The sequence below is a fragment of the Mercenaria mercenaria genome, unplaced genomic scaffold, assembly GCF_021730395.1.
Source record: "Mercenaria mercenaria strain notata unplaced genomic scaffold, MADL_Memer_1 contig_682, whole genome shotgun sequence".
Taxonomy (NCBI): Eukaryota; Metazoa; Mollusca; class Bivalvia; order Venerida; family Veneridae; genus Mercenaria; species Mercenaria mercenaria.
Window position 1 is genome coordinate 49,286 of NW_026463573.1, and position 15,815 is coordinate 65,100.

At 37.4% G+C, this 15,815-nt stretch overlaps 1 protein-coding gene across 2 annotated transcripts in view; it reads right to left on the reverse strand.

Moving 5' to 3' along the window:
- LOC128554720 (uncharacterized) overlaps positions 1-5,877 on the reverse strand; it is a 52,366-nt gene extending 46,489 nt beyond the window's left edge. For both annotated transcript variants that reach the window (XR_008369677.1, XM_053536032.1), the window contains exon 1: positions 5,811-5,877. The gene's annotated coding sequence lies outside the window, so the exon portion shown is untranslated. The remainder of the gene's footprint in view (positions 1-5,810) is intronic.
- Between the last annotated feature and the right edge of the window lie 9,938 nt (positions 5,878-15,815).

Genomic DNA, 15,815 nt, shown 5'->3' on the forward strand with positions numbered 1-15,815 from the left:
GCGTATCGGCGCAGTCTGGTCATAGTCCATACTTTTCGCTAATATAGTTTCTCTAATTGCAATAGGCTTTGAAAGCGAACAGCATGGATCTTGACCAGACTGCAAACGCACTATGTTGGTTTTCTCATGACGCGGCTCATATCTTTTTATGAAATAAATGTTTCTGTTGTCATTTAAACAATGAGATTTAATAATGATAGGTTCCTCATGACATTTAATTTGACGGATTGTTTATATTTTTCAGTATGAATTAACCTATATCTAGGCTTGTGAAATGTAAATATTTGTTACTACGACGTGTGTTTCTGGGAGTGACTGATAAACCCCGTTAGGCTAGGTTTCATAGATGTATATTTGATTTCGTATATCTATTTTAACTGTTTTTATTAATTAAACAAACGGTCTTTTAATTTGTTGGGTCTGTTTGCGTTTTCGTCGTCCTCAAAAAACATATATTAAACAAGAGGACCATAATGGTCCTGAATCGCTCACCTCTTCCCACATGACCCAGTTTTGAGTATGACGTCGTTTTTTCTATTATTTGACATATTGACCTAGTTTTTGAGCTCATGTGACCCAGTTTTGAATTTGACCTAGATATTATAAAGATATAAATTCTGACCAATTTTCATGAAGATCCATTGAAAAATATGGTCTCTACAGAGGTCACAAGGTTTTTCTATTATTTGACCTATTGACCTAGTTTTCGAAGGTACGTGACCCTGTTTTGAACTTTACCTAGATATCATCAAGGTGAACATTCTCACTAATTTTCATGAAGATCTCATGAAAAAGAGAGGTCACAAGGTTTTTCTACTTTTATACCTACTGGCCTAGTTTTTGACCGCACGTGACCCAGTTTCGAAACTGACCTAGATATCATCAAGGTGAACATTCAGATCAATTTTCATGAAGATCCATTGAAAAATATGGCGTCTAGAGAGGTCAAAAGATTTTAATAATTTTAGACCTACTGACCTAGTTTTTGACCGCAGTTGACCCAGTTTCAAACTTGACCTAGATATCATCAAGATGAACATTCAGACCAACTTTCATACAGATCCCATGAAAAGTATGGCCTCTAGAGAGGTCACAAGGTTTTTTTATTATTTGACCTACTGACCTAGTTTTATAAGGCACGTGACCCAGTTTCAAACTTGACCTAGATATCATCAAGGTGAACATTCTGACCAATTTTTATGGAGATCCATTCACAAGTATGGCCTGTAGAGAGGTCACAAGGTTTTACTATTTTTAGACCTACTGACCTAGTTTTTGTCCGCACATGACCCTGTTTCAAACTTGACCTAGATATCATCAAGATGAACATTCAGACCAATTTTCATACAGATCCCATGAAAAATATGGCCTTTAGAGAGGTCACAAGGTTTTTCTATTATTTGACCTACTGACCTATTTTTGGAAGGCACGTGATCCACTTTCGAACTTGACCTAGATATCATCAAGATGAACATTCAGACCAACTTTCATACAGATCCCATGAAAAATATGGCCTTTAGAGAGGTCACAAGGTTTTTCTATTATTTGACCTACTGACCTAGTTTTTGACAGCACGTGACCCAGTTTCGAACTTGACCTAGATATCATCAAGATGAACATTCAGACCAACTTTCATACAGATCCTATGAAAAATATGGCCTCTAGAGAGGTCACAAGGTTTTTCTATTATTTGACCTACTGACGTAGTTTTTGAAGGCACGTGACCCACTTTCGATCCTGACTTAGATATCATCAAGGTGAACATTCTGACCAATTTTCATGAAGATCTCATGAAATATATGGCCTCTAGAGAAATCACAAGGTTTTTCTATTTTTAGACCTACTGACCTAGTTTTTGACCGCACGTGACCCAGTTTCGAACTTGACCTAGATATCATCAAGATAAACATTCAGACCAACTTTCATACAGATCCCATGAAAAATATGGCCTTTAGAGAGGTCACAAGGTTTTTCTATTTTTTGACCTACTGACCTAGTTTTTGACAGCACGTGACCCAGTTTCGAACTTGACCTAGATATCATCAAGGTTAACATTCTGACCAATTTTCATGAAGATCTTATGAAATATATGGCCTCTAGAGAGGTCACAAGGTTTTTCTATTTTTAGACCTACTGACCTAGTTTTTGATGGCACGTGACCCAGTTTCGAACTTGACCTAGATATCATCAAGATGAACATTCTGACCAACTTTCATAAAGATCCCATGAAAAATGTGACCTCTAGAGTGGTCATAAGCAAAAGTTTACGGACGGACGCACGCACGGACGGACAGACGACGGACACGGCGCGATCACAAGAGCTCACCTTGTCACTTTGTGACAGGTGAGCTAAAAACAACATAATATAGTTTTCCAAAATACCTTGCACAAATATGACCTTCTGCTTTAACATGACACTGTTATCTTACCTTCAAATTAATTAAATACTGTAAATTTATCATCTAAACTTATATTATGAGACCTTGAGAAACACTCAAGGGTCCCCAGGACCTCCCTCAACAGTCACTCACTCTTGGGAGTTGACTCGACTGTCACTCACCTTTATGAATACAAATGGAATCTTTCCTCAGTAAAGACATGACCGTTAGGCAAATTTGTTTGAGTTTACTCAATTAGTGGTGTTGGAGTATTGTCTATGAATATAGCCCAAAATACCATATTCATAATTATAGAAACAAAAAGAGCCATGTTGCTCCCAAGAAAAAGCTGCTACAGTTGCATACTAAAATCAATATTTTATTAGAATTTTTGTACATTTTATGAAAATATGAAAGGAAATTTTAAAACATGAATACTCCTGCTATGTCATGTAACAAGAGGGCCATGATGGCTCTAGCTCGCTCATCCGACATTAACATCTAGATTGAATAATTTTGGAACAATGCTGTGAAATTAATGTAAACTGCAAAATTTTGAAAAAACCAGCATTCAAGGAAGACATCCCACTTGAAAAACAGAACAAGAGGACCATGATGGTCCTGAATCGCTCACCTGTCCCAACATGACCCAGTTTTGAACTGAGTATGACGTGTTTTTTTTTTTATTATTTGACATAGTGACCTAGTTTTTGAGCTCATGTGACCCAGTTTTGAACCTGACCTAGATATCATAAAGATGAACATTCAGACCAACCTTCATACAGACCCCATGAAAAATATGGCCTCCAGAGAGGTCACAATGTTTTTTCATTATTTGACCTACTGACCTAGTTATTGACGGCACGTGACCCAGTTTCAAACTTGACCTAGATATCATCAAGGTGAACATTCTGACTAATTTTCATGAACATCCATTCAAAAGTATGGCCTCTAGACAGGTCACAAGGTTTTTCTATTTTTAGACCTAATGACCTAGTTTTTGACCGCAGCTGACCCAGTTTCAAACTTGACCTAGATATCATCAAGATGAACATTCAGACCAACTTTCATACAGATCCCATGAAAAATATGGCCTCTAGAGATGTCACAAGGTTTTTCTATTATTTGACCTACTGACCTAATTTTTGAAGGCACATGACCCAGTTTCGATCTTGACCTAGATATCATCAAGGTGAACATTCAGACCAACTTTCATGAAGATCTTGTGAAAAATATGGCCTCTAGAGAGGTCACAAGGTTTTTCTATTTTTAGACATACTGACCTAGTTTTTAACCACAGTTGACCATGTTTCGAACTTGGCCTAGATATCATCAAGATGAACATTCAGACCAACCTTCATACAGTTCCCATGAAAAATATGGCCTCTAGAGAGGTCACAAGGTTTTTTTATTATTTGACCTACTGACCTAGTAATTGATGGCACGTGACCCAGTTTCAAACTTGACCTAGATATCATCAAGGTGAACATTCTGACCAATTTTCATGAAGATCCATTCAGAAGTATGACCTCTAGAGAGGTCACAAGGTTTTTCTATTTTTAGACCTAATGACCTAGTTTTTGACCGCAGCTGACCCAGTTTCGAACTTGACCTAGATATCATCAAGGTGAACATTCTGACCAATTTTCATGAAGATCCATTGAAAAATATGGCCTCTAGAGAGGTCACAAGGTTTTTCTATTTTTAGACCTACTGACCTAGTTTTTGACTGTAGTTGACCCAGTTTCAAACTTGACCTAGATATCATCAAGATGAATATTCAGACCAACTTTCATTAGATCCCATGAAAAATATGGCCTCTAGAGAGGTCACAAGGTTTTTCTATTATTTGACCTACTGACCTAGTTTTTGATGGCATGTGACCCAGTTTCGAACCTAATCTAGATATCATCAAGATGAACATTCTGACCAATTTTCATGAAGATCTTGTGAAAAATATGGCCTCTAGAGAGGTCACAAGGTTTTTCTATTTTTAGACCTACTGACCTAGTTTTTGACCGCACGTGACCCAGTTTCGAACTTGACCTAGATATCATCAAGATGAACATTCTGACCAACTTTCATAAAGATCCCATGACAAAGTTTCATTAAGAATGGGCCAAAAATGTGACCTCTAGAGTGTTAACAAGCTTTTCCTTTGATCTGACCTGGTGACCTAGTTTTTGACCCCAGATGACCCAATATCAAACTTGTCCAAGATTTTATTAAGGGTAACATTCTGACCAAGTTTCATTAAGAATGGGCCAAAAATGTGACCTCTAGAGTGTTAACAAGCTTTTCCTTTGATCTGATCTGGTGACCTAGTTTTTGACCCCAGATGACCCAATATCAAACTCGTCCAAGATTTTATTAAGGGTAACATTCTGACCAAGTTTCATTAAGATTGGGCCAAAAATGTGACCTCTAGAGTGTAAACAGTCAAATTGTTGACAATGACGGATGGACGGACGATGGACACAGGGCGATCACTAAAGCTCACATTAGAGCACTTCGTTAAATAGACGGGCATCATCGAAGTATGTTGGTTCATATTTATTTCAAGTTTCATGAAATTCTACCAGTTTGTTATTGAGAAATGGCTGCAGACGTGGATTTTTCATTAAATCAAGGGCAATAACTCTGACGGAAATTGACCAATCCAAACAAAAACTTGGCGGGCAGTATGTTAGTTCATATTTATTTCAGGTTTCATGAAATTCTATCAGCTAGTTACTAAGAAATGGCTGCGGACGGACGGAAAAAATGTGCATTTTTTCCTATTTCAGGGGCCATAACTCTGGAAATAAGGGGCAGACCCAGACAAAAACTTGATGAGCATCATCGCAATATGTTGGTTCATGTTTATTTCAAGTTTTATGAAATTCTACCTGCTAGTTACTGAGAAATGGCTGCGGACGGACGCATGCACACATGCACGGACAATGCCATATTTCAATACCCACCTCCCGATTTCATCGGCGGGGGATAATAAAAGACCCAAACCTGATTGCATAATATAAATCTTATTACTTTAGACATCATTTGTATTTGAATAATTCTGTTGCAGTGAGGCCAGTTGTATCAGTACTGTTTGTATCATGAAACAGATATAATAATAAATGAAAAAGACAGAGATCAAAAATGACCTCTAAATGAAGTAACTTATCAAGCTAGAGATTTTTGTGCGAAAGCTGATAAAATTGATATTACCTCAAACAAACAAGTAAAGCTGACAGAAATTTTGCGATGCAAAATAAAGCTAACTTGGAATTTAAGCAAACAGAAATGTGCATGAAAATGGTTAGATACTCTGAAAAAAGTATAAAGTTATAATACAATCACTGCAAATCTGCAATTGATGTACAAACTAATAGATTAAAGCTTATTACAGATTTAGACAATGTTTCTAATTGCAAGTATTTAAATATGTACCTTTTTGCCACTGCATCAGATGAATATCACAATAGAAACATCTTACAGCATCGCCTTCTCCTGTAAATTTAAAAGAATATTTGAAGCAGAGCTTAACTAGTTCAGCTAACTTGAGGTCTTTTCCATCTGTTCCACAGGGCCGAATATCGGGGTGGGGGAAACAAGAGCTGTCTGTTGACAGCGTGCTCAACTATTCAAAGAATTGATGGAAGTATAGGGTCAAAAAATAACCAGAGATTTTCAAACAAAAGAAAAATAAATAAGACAAAGTTAACATTGTACCTGTATTTGTGGATTTAGATAAGTCTTGCACTATATGGCAATGAGTGACAATGATAGGAAGCAAGTGTTCAAAGTTTCAAAGCCATATATCAAACAGTTTAGACAAAATATGAAATGGTATGCAAAATTTAACTAATTTCTATGTCAATAAAGGGCCGTAACTGAGCTAAAGTCCTTGTCCTAGTTATGTAGTCTTGCCTACATTATATTATATGAGGCTTCTATTTTCAAATCAGCGCCTTTTTAATAACATGGCCCCCATGAACAGTATGTCTAAAGGAAAAGGCTAGGGGTCGGACTGTAGACCCAGAATCTACGGGTCTGGTAATGACCCCTAGCCTGTTTACCAGGCCCCTAGCCACTGCCATATGTAAATACAGCCACAACAATCAGTGTACTCATAATTAGTCCATATGGTTATGTGATATTAAAATGTAGAAGTACAGTGAAACACCGCTTGCTGGCTTGAGTAATTCATGTGGTCCCGGCCGATTACCTTCTATTTTCTATGTAAAATTACCATGGCTGGGTTGAGCATCGATAACTCGATCGCTCGAGCATGACACCTGGTCCCTGTGGATTAATTTACTCTCTGTTGCTTATGGCAAACTCGAGCAGAGGTGTCAAAATTTTTCACACCTTCGGCGGTCAGAATGTATCGGTTAATTTAAAATTTTCGCTCGTCGTGAGAATTGCATGGTCTATTCCCTGACTATCTTAAATGTTTGTCGGTATATTTGATCTGATAATGAGATTAATTATTGATGAAAGGTGAATGAAAAATTTTATTGATCAAAATTGTTATTAATTATTACTTTTTTTCTGCGGGATCGAGAAGATAATTATGAGATCTTAATATTTCAATCAACAGTTGTTTGCATTCAAATAAAGGAAATAAGATAGCCTTTTCATAAAATTGAGACGATAATTATGAGATCTTAATTTGGAGAAGAAAATTGCGAATTCTATTACAGTATTTCAAATAAAAAAAATAAATAAAATGTCAGTTGTTTCTTCATATGTGCCATTTACGATCTATCATAAATAACGTTTGTAATACGTTTTTTGAAAATGTCACGAGTGTGTTATTATTACGCATCACCGTTTCCTCTGCAAATGGTCTCGATGACAATTGGTAAAACAAACTTCAATTTTCTTAGTATGTTGGTCAATGTTTGGGTCACTCGAAACCATGGATAACTCGAGCATTTTGCTCATCCCCTTGCGACCTCGAGCGAGCGGTGTTTCACTGTATTCCCAAAAATTAAAGTTATCCTAAGAGCAATACTTTCTGATCATGAACACAAATATGCTTACAGGTATTAAGTAATATTTGTGTCAAGTAAAGTTAATCATAGCACAGGCAGCAGAAACCACCTTACTGTCTCAAAACTATCTGTATGCAACAGTGTGAGGTGTAGATCTATCATGATGGTTACATACTTTGTTGTCCAAATTGAGTGAATACAAAGGCAATGCAACTATTCAACTTGAATCTTCCCATTTCTGCCCTTAAAGCAACTACAGCCTGCACATTTTGGTGTGAGAATTTTACAAAATAAAACTTTTCCTCTTTATATTCATCTTTATGTCGCATATTTGATGTTACAACATTGTTCTTTTCATCGAATTCTGTTGAAAATAGTTGTTTTCCTATGTATCTACAATAAAACATTCGTCTACGATTTCTGACAAGGGTTTCTGTTTATAAACTAGAAATGTGTCACTGTGTCAAATTATTTTGAAATTGGTCCATGCATGTCAAAGTTATGGCCCTGACACGAAGATCACTTATGTAGTAACAAGAGCACCGCCTTGCGGGTGCTGACGCTCATCTGATTTTTTTTGTGTAATAGAAATATTGTCCTACCCATGATTTTCTAAGTCTAAAAAGGGCCATCATTCTTGCAAAAAGCAGGATAGAGTTATGTTTCTTGATGTACAGTGTCCACTTATGATGGTGAAAAACGGTTGCAAGTTTTAAAGCAATAGCTTTGATAGTTTATGAGAAAAGTTGACTTAAACATAATACTCAACCAAGAAAATGATTTTCTAAGTCCAATAGGGGCAATAATTATTGCAAAAATCAGGATGGAGTTACGCTGCTTGCTGTACAGGGTCAGCTTATGATGGTGAACAAGAGTTGCAAGTTTCAAAGCAATAGCTTTGATAGTTTAAGAGAAAAAGTTGACCTAAACATAAAACTTAACCAAGAAATCTGATATTTTCTAAGTACAAAAGGGGCCATAAATCTTGCAAAAAGCAGGATGGAGTTATGTTTCTTGCTGTACAGGGTCAACTTATGATGGTGAACAAGTGTTGCAAGTTTTAAAGCAATAGCTTTGATAGTTTAGGATAAAAGCTGACCTAAAATAAAACTTAACCAAGAAAACTGATTTTCTAAGTCCAAAAGGGGCAATAAATCTTGCAAAAAGCAAGATGGAGTTATGTTTCTTGCTGTACAGGGTCAGCTTATGATGGTGAACAAGTATTCCAAGTTTCAAAGCAATAGCTTTGACAGTTTGGGAGAAAAGTTGACCTAAACATAAAACTTAACCAAGAAATCTGATATTTTCTAAGTACAAAAGGGGCCATAAATCTTGCAAAAAGCAAGATGGAGTTATGTTTCTTGCTATACAGGGTCAGCTTATGATGGTGAACAAGTATTCCAAGTTTCAAAGCAATAGCTTTGATAGTTTAGGAGAAAAGCTGACCTAAACATAAAACTTAACCAGGCAACGCCGACGCAGACGCCGACGCCGACACCGACGCCGACGCCGACGCCGACAACCGCTCAAGTGATGACAATAACTCATCATTTTTTTTCAAAAAATCAGATGAGCTAAAAATTGGCTAAGTTCAACCAAGGACTGTGACCTTGAATTTTGACCTAGTGGAATGGTTTTGCGCATGACACATTGTCTATCCATGCTTATCATTTGTGTCAAATTATTTTGAAATCGGACCATGCATGTCAAATTTATGGCCTGGACACGAAGACCACTTATGTTGCGAAAATTGGCAAAGTTCAACCAAGGACTGTGACCTTGACCTTTGGCCTAGTGAAATGGTTTTGCGCATGACACAATAGTCTATCCATTCTTATTATTGAGTGAAATTATTCTGAAATCGGACCATGCATGTCAAAGTTATGGCCCGGACACGAACACCATCCTTTCCCGAACAGACAAACAAACACACTCACACGGACAGTAACACCATATGCCTCCACCCCCCACATTTTATGGCGGTATGGCAGGGACATAAAAACAGGATTCCGTTCGGCAACCACTTTGCAAACATCACATGACAGTGAGAGAAATAACTCTTGTCATGATAATCAGTAGAACACAAACGTAGCTGGCAAACAGTAACAAAACGGCTGCCCTAGCGCAAAGTAAGGATTCTGGGTGAAATTATGTATTTAACAGTGAATTTTCAAATTATACATTATGGTCTAGCTTGCATGCAATGTAAATCATGGTTAGGGTATTTTCAACACTGTCAGGGAATGTGACACCACTTATTATACATGGATTAAAAGGTAATTTTAATGTCTTCTAAACATTGCACACCTTCAGGATGGGTAGGGTGTACTAATCAATTTTGTATATGATATATATAATATAATAATATAATTATTATGGTATCAAGGCAGAAATGCCGTTCAGCAACCATGGTAAACAACACACAAATCTTATGACAGAATATTGTATGTTTTGTAATTAAAAACTGTCCAAAACACACATGCGAAAAATGAACAGGAAATCCTGGGATAATGTCCTAAAAATATCTCAGGAATTCCTGGGATAGTCCAGGGACTTTTCACGCCGTTAAATGGAAATGGGACAATCCCATAATTTTCCTATGAATAGGAAAAAAACTGGACATCTGGGCCTGTATTCATCAAGCTCCTAAGGGAAATTTTTCCCTAAGGGACTAACTGAGAGAAAAAGTTCCAAAGCGTTTTGTGGACAATTGTCGAGATATTTGGAATGTCTAACAATATTGCCTCATTGAGTCTGGCATAGTAATGAAGATTATCAATAAATCTTATAAAGTTTACATTTTACTTTTGTGCTATAGTATGTTGTTTAGGAAATTTTACAAAGTTAAGGATTTTCCTAAGTTTTTTCCTTAGGAGCTTTATGAATACGGGCCAAGAACTCAAATCCTGCTATCCTGAAAATCCCAGGGAGGTCCTGGGATTTCCTGATTGTCCTGTTCTCAGGAAATCCCAGGAATTCTTGAAGTCAGGATATCCTATGACAATTGTCCTGTCTTCAGGAAATCCAAGGAATTCCTGTTGTCAGGAAATTTCAGTCGAATTCCTGATGTCAGGAAATCTCAGGACAATTGTTCTGTCTTCAGGAAACACCCAGAACATGTAAATGAATACCTTGTAAACAGGAGTTAACAAACTGACTGTTAAATTTCAATAGTATTTACAGTAAAAATATAAGGATTATGATCATTTCCTAATATTAAAAAATATTTTGTAGTTAAAAAGCATACATCATGTAGTGTCTACATTGAAACAATAAAACCTGTCATAGCACAAATATTAATTTCTTGGCACATCGTTAGTCAGCTCAAATATGTGCACTCATGGTAAAAAAACTAGGTGAAATTGGAACTGTCACAGGAGTGACTCATACCCCCACCATACGGTCTTGTCACAGAAGAATGGCAACCATAAGAAATGTTAAAAATACTTAGAATAATACAAAAATGTCAAAAAAAGCTTAATACTTAAAAAGAATTTTACTAATGTGAAAGTAGGTCACTAGGTCAATGTCAAAGTCAAAGTTTGTTTCGGTACACAATCCTATGCATGTGGTCTAAATTTGAAGCCTGTAGCTACAGAAATGTGAAAGTAGGTCACTAGGTCAATCTTAAAACCAAAGTTCATTTCGGTACACAAAACTATGCAAGTGGTCCAAATTTGAAGGCTGTAGCTCGAGAAATGTGAAAGCAGGTCACTAGGTCAAAATCAAGGTCAAATTTTATTTCTGAACACAGAACTATGCATGTGGTCCAAATTTGAAGCCTGTACCTTCAAAAATGTGAAAGTAGGTCACTAGGTCAATGTAAAGGTCAAAGTTTGTTTTGGTACACAAAACTATGCCTGTGGTCCAAATCTGAAGGCTGTAGCTACAGAAATGTGAAAGTAGGTCACTAGGTCAAAATCAAGGTCAACTCATGTCAAGGTTCATCTTGCCACTCAAAACCATACATGTGGTCCAAATTTGAATGTTGTAGGTTATTGACAAGAAGATTTTAAAAGCTTTTCCCTGTATAAGTCTACATGAACCATGTGACCCCCAGGGCGGGCCCATATTTGACTCTAGGGGGATAATTTGAACAAACTTGGTAGAGAACCACTAGATGATGCTACATTACGAATGCCAAAGCCCTAGGCTGTGTGGTTTGGACAAGAAGATTTTCGAAGTTTTTCCCTATATAAGTCTATGTTAACCATGTGACCCCCGGGGCGGGGCCATATTTGACCCTAGGGGGATAATTTGAACAATCTTAGTAGAAGACCACTAGATGATGTCACATACAAAATATCAAAGCCCTAGGCCATGTGGTTTTGAATAAGAGGTTTAAAGTTTTTCCCTATATAAGTCTATATAAACAATGTGACCCCCGGGGCGGGGCCATATTAGACCCCAGGGAAATAATTTGAATCATCTTGGTAGAGGACCACTAGATGATGCTTCATACCAAATATCAAAGCGCTAGGCTCTGTGGTTTTGGACAAGAAGATTTTCAAAGTTTTTCCCTATATAAATCTATGTAAATTATAGAAATAAACAAAGGGCCATAACTTACTAAAAAATTGTTGAACCAGTCTGATTTTCAGGGAGACACAACTAGGGTACCAATACATCATTCTGACAAAGTTTGGTCAAAATCCCCCTGGTAGTTTCTGAGGAGATGCGATAATGAGAAATTGTTAACGGACAGAAGGACGGAAGGACGACGGACCACGGACGCAGAGTGATTTGAATAGCCCACAATCTGATGATTGTGGGCTAAAAATCTCTATTAGAGATACACTAAAAGTGAATAAAACAAGAGCTGTCACTAATGGTGACAAATGCCCCCACCGCACCTTGACCTTTGACCTGGTGACCCCAAAGTCTCAGTAGTGGTGGTGTACTCAATAAGTACTATCAGCATGTGAAGTTTGAAGGTCCTGGGTGAAGTGGTTCGCGAGTAAAGTGCCTTCATACAAAAAGTTAACGTTGGCCCCTGTGACCTTGACCTTTGACCTGGTGACCCCAAAGTCAGTAGGGTTGGTGTACTCATAAAGTACTATCAGCATGTAAAGTTTGAAAGTCCTGGGTGCAGTGGTTCGCGAGTAAAGTGCCTTCATGCAAAAAGTTAACGTTGGCCCCTGTGACCTTGACCTTTCACCTAGTGACCCCAAAGTCAGTTGGAGTGGTGTACTCAATAAGTACTATCAGCACGTGAAGTTTGAAGGTCCTGGGTGCAGTGGTTCGCGAGTAAAGTGCCTTCATGCAGAAAGTTAACATTGGCCCCTGTGACCTTGACCTTTGACCTGGTGACCCCAAAGTCAGTAGGTTTGGTGTACTCAATAAGTACTATCAGCATGTGAAGTTTGAAGGTCCTGGGTGCAGTGGTTCGCGAGTAAAGTGCCTTCATGCAAAAAGTTAACGTTGACCCCTGTGACCTTGACCTTTGACCTGGTGAACCCAAAGTCAGTAGGGGTGGTGTACTCAGTAAGTACTATCAGCAAGTGAAGTTTGAAGGTCCTGGGTGCAGTGGTTCGTGAGTAAAGTGCCTTCATGCAAAAGGTTAACGTTGGCCCCTGTGACCTTTACCTTTGACCTGGTGACCCCAAAGTCAGTAGGGGTGGTGTACTCAATAAGTACTATCAGCATGTGAAGTCTGAAGGTCATGGGTGCAGTGGTTCGCGAGTAAAGTGCCTTCATGCAAAAAGTTAACGTTGTGACTAACGAACGAACGAACGAACGAACGAACTAACGGACGGACAGTTGAAAACTAATATGCCTCCCTTCGGGGGCATAAAAAAGTGTCTTACCAACCCATATTACAACAGAAAAATGTATTTACTTTTTGCATAGGACTTATAATAAACAAGAGGGCCAAGATGGCCCTATATCGCTCACCTGTTATCATTGCACTTGAGGACAAGAAGATCCTCAGTAAAAATATTTAAGTCCAAAGGACAGGAACAACAAAGAGAAGAAATTTAACCAAAAAGAAAAAACAATCCTTACAAGGTATAGATATGTCAAAATGCACCTAAAAATTGGAGGTACCATCCATGTTATACCACAGAAAAGTGGTCTCGGTTTTTCCCTATGGCCAATAATAAAAAAGTTACTAAAAATAAGCTATTTATAGTAACGTAAAAGGGAAGTAATTAAAAAAAAATATTGTAATGAACAAAAGAAGGCTCTGCCAAATAAATCTGTTGACATAAATGAAATTTCAGATCAGTATCTTCACTAGTTACGGAGATACACCCATTTTAATTTGAAATAAAGGGAGGTAATTTGACATAAAATAAGTCCATAGTTATCTACCCTGATTGTCTCAGTCCAACTAATGACAATTATGAAATTTCAAATAAGTCCTATAAGTACTTACTGATATAAATCCATTTTGATTACAATCAGGGGAGGTAATCAGATATAAAATAACTCTGGAACCTACGATTGGATCTGATTTGTCATGGAATCTAAGATTTATTGTTGTTGAAGATATTTTGGAAGTTTGTATCAAATAAAACCATAAATGAAGTCTCTATATGGCTGCAAAAGCCAAAATAGCCAATTTTGGACCTTTAAGGGGCCATAACTCTTGAACCCATGATGGAATTTGGCCAGTTCAAGAAAGGAATCAAGACCTTGTGGTGATACAAGTTGTGTGCTAGGTTAAAATCAAATCATAAATGAAGCTGCTATTGTGCAGACAAGGTCAAAATAGCTAATTTTGGCCCTTTCAGGGGCCGTAACTCTGGAACCCATTATGGGATCTAGCCGGTTCAAGAAAGGAACTGAGATCTTATGGTGACACAAGTTTTGTGCAAGTTTGATTAAATTCAAATCATAAATGAAGCTGCTATTTTGCAGACAAGGTCAAAATAGCTAATTTTGGCCCTTTCAGGGGCCATAACTCTAGAACCCATAAAGGAATCTGGCCAGTTCAAGAAAGGAACCAAAATCTTATGGTGATACAAGCTGTGTGCAAGTTTGGTTAAAATAAAATCATAAATGAAGCTGCTATTGTGCAGACAAGGTCAAAATATCTAATTCTGGCCCTTTCAGGGGCCATAACTCTGGAACCCATAAAGGAATCTGGCCAGTTCAAGAAAGGAACCAAGATCTTATGGTGATACAAGTTGTGTGCCAGTTTGGTAAAAATCAAATCATAAATAAAGCTGCTATTGTGCAGACAAGGTCAAAATAGCTAATTTTGGCCCTTTCAGGGGCCATAACTCTGAAACCCATAATGGGATCTGGCCAGTTCAAGAAAGGAACCGAGATCTTATGGTGATACAAGTTGTGTGCAAGTTTGGTTAAAATCAAATCATAAATGAAACCACTATCGTGCAGACAAGAAATTGTTGACGCACGCGCGCACGGACGAAGGGTGATCACAAAAGCTCACCTTTTCACTATGTGACAGGTGAGCTAAAAAGTTAGAAAAATACCTGAAATATTGAAAATCTAAAAATAGGATTTCTAAAAAATAGACTAATTCCTGGAATTTAAGGGGAAGAAACTCAGTACAAAAGTTAACAAGAGCCATGTTAGACATGGCTAATCCCCCCCCACCCCCTAAAGTTCCTGGCAAGTTAGTGTCTGAAAGTGTTAATTTTGGGGAAAGCTTTGAAGAAACGTTTAGTTGTGGTCCGCATCAGGGGTTTTAAAGATGTGGAAGAAAGAATAAGTCAGTGGTGAGGTGGTTTACTGCTAAATTTTATTAATTTTCATGAACAGTATAGCTACAATGTTTTTCTATATGGCTACTGTAAAAAGAAGGAATGGAAGGCTAACAGGGAACAAGTCAATGCCAGAATGTCACAATATACGCCCGTCACAGCAAATTTCTTTACTCTAGCAGCTGTATTTGCAAATGGAATTTTAATTTTGTGGTTGTTTAGTAAATCATTGTAAGTCTTTTGTTTTTCGAAGTCCACAAAAAAACTCCTTACCAGGTAGAGATACCTTAAAATACACCTAAAATTGGAAAGTAACATCTATGTTGTACCACAGAAAAGTGGTCTTGTTTCTTCCCTACCGTCAATTATAAAAATGTTACAATATAAGTTATTTATAGTAACAACTAAGGGAAGTAAATCTTAAAAAAAAAAAAAATTGTAAGTCCACACAAAAATCTTTACCAGGTAGAGATTGGTCAAAATACACCTCAAAATTGGATGTAGCATGCATGTTGTACTACAGAAAAGTGGTCTCGATTTTTCCCTACGACTAGTAATGAAAAAGTTACAATAAAAGCTATTTAAAGTAACAACAAAGGGAAGTAATTCTAAAGAAGGGAACTGCGCAAGACACTTCGTCTCATGATGGTGCATAATTGTGCCAAGTTACATCAAAATCCCTCCATGCATGAAGAAGAAATGCTTCGGACAAAGTCATTCTTGTATCTGACCTTTGGCCTCTAAGTGTGACCTTGACCTTAGACCTAGGGACCTGGATC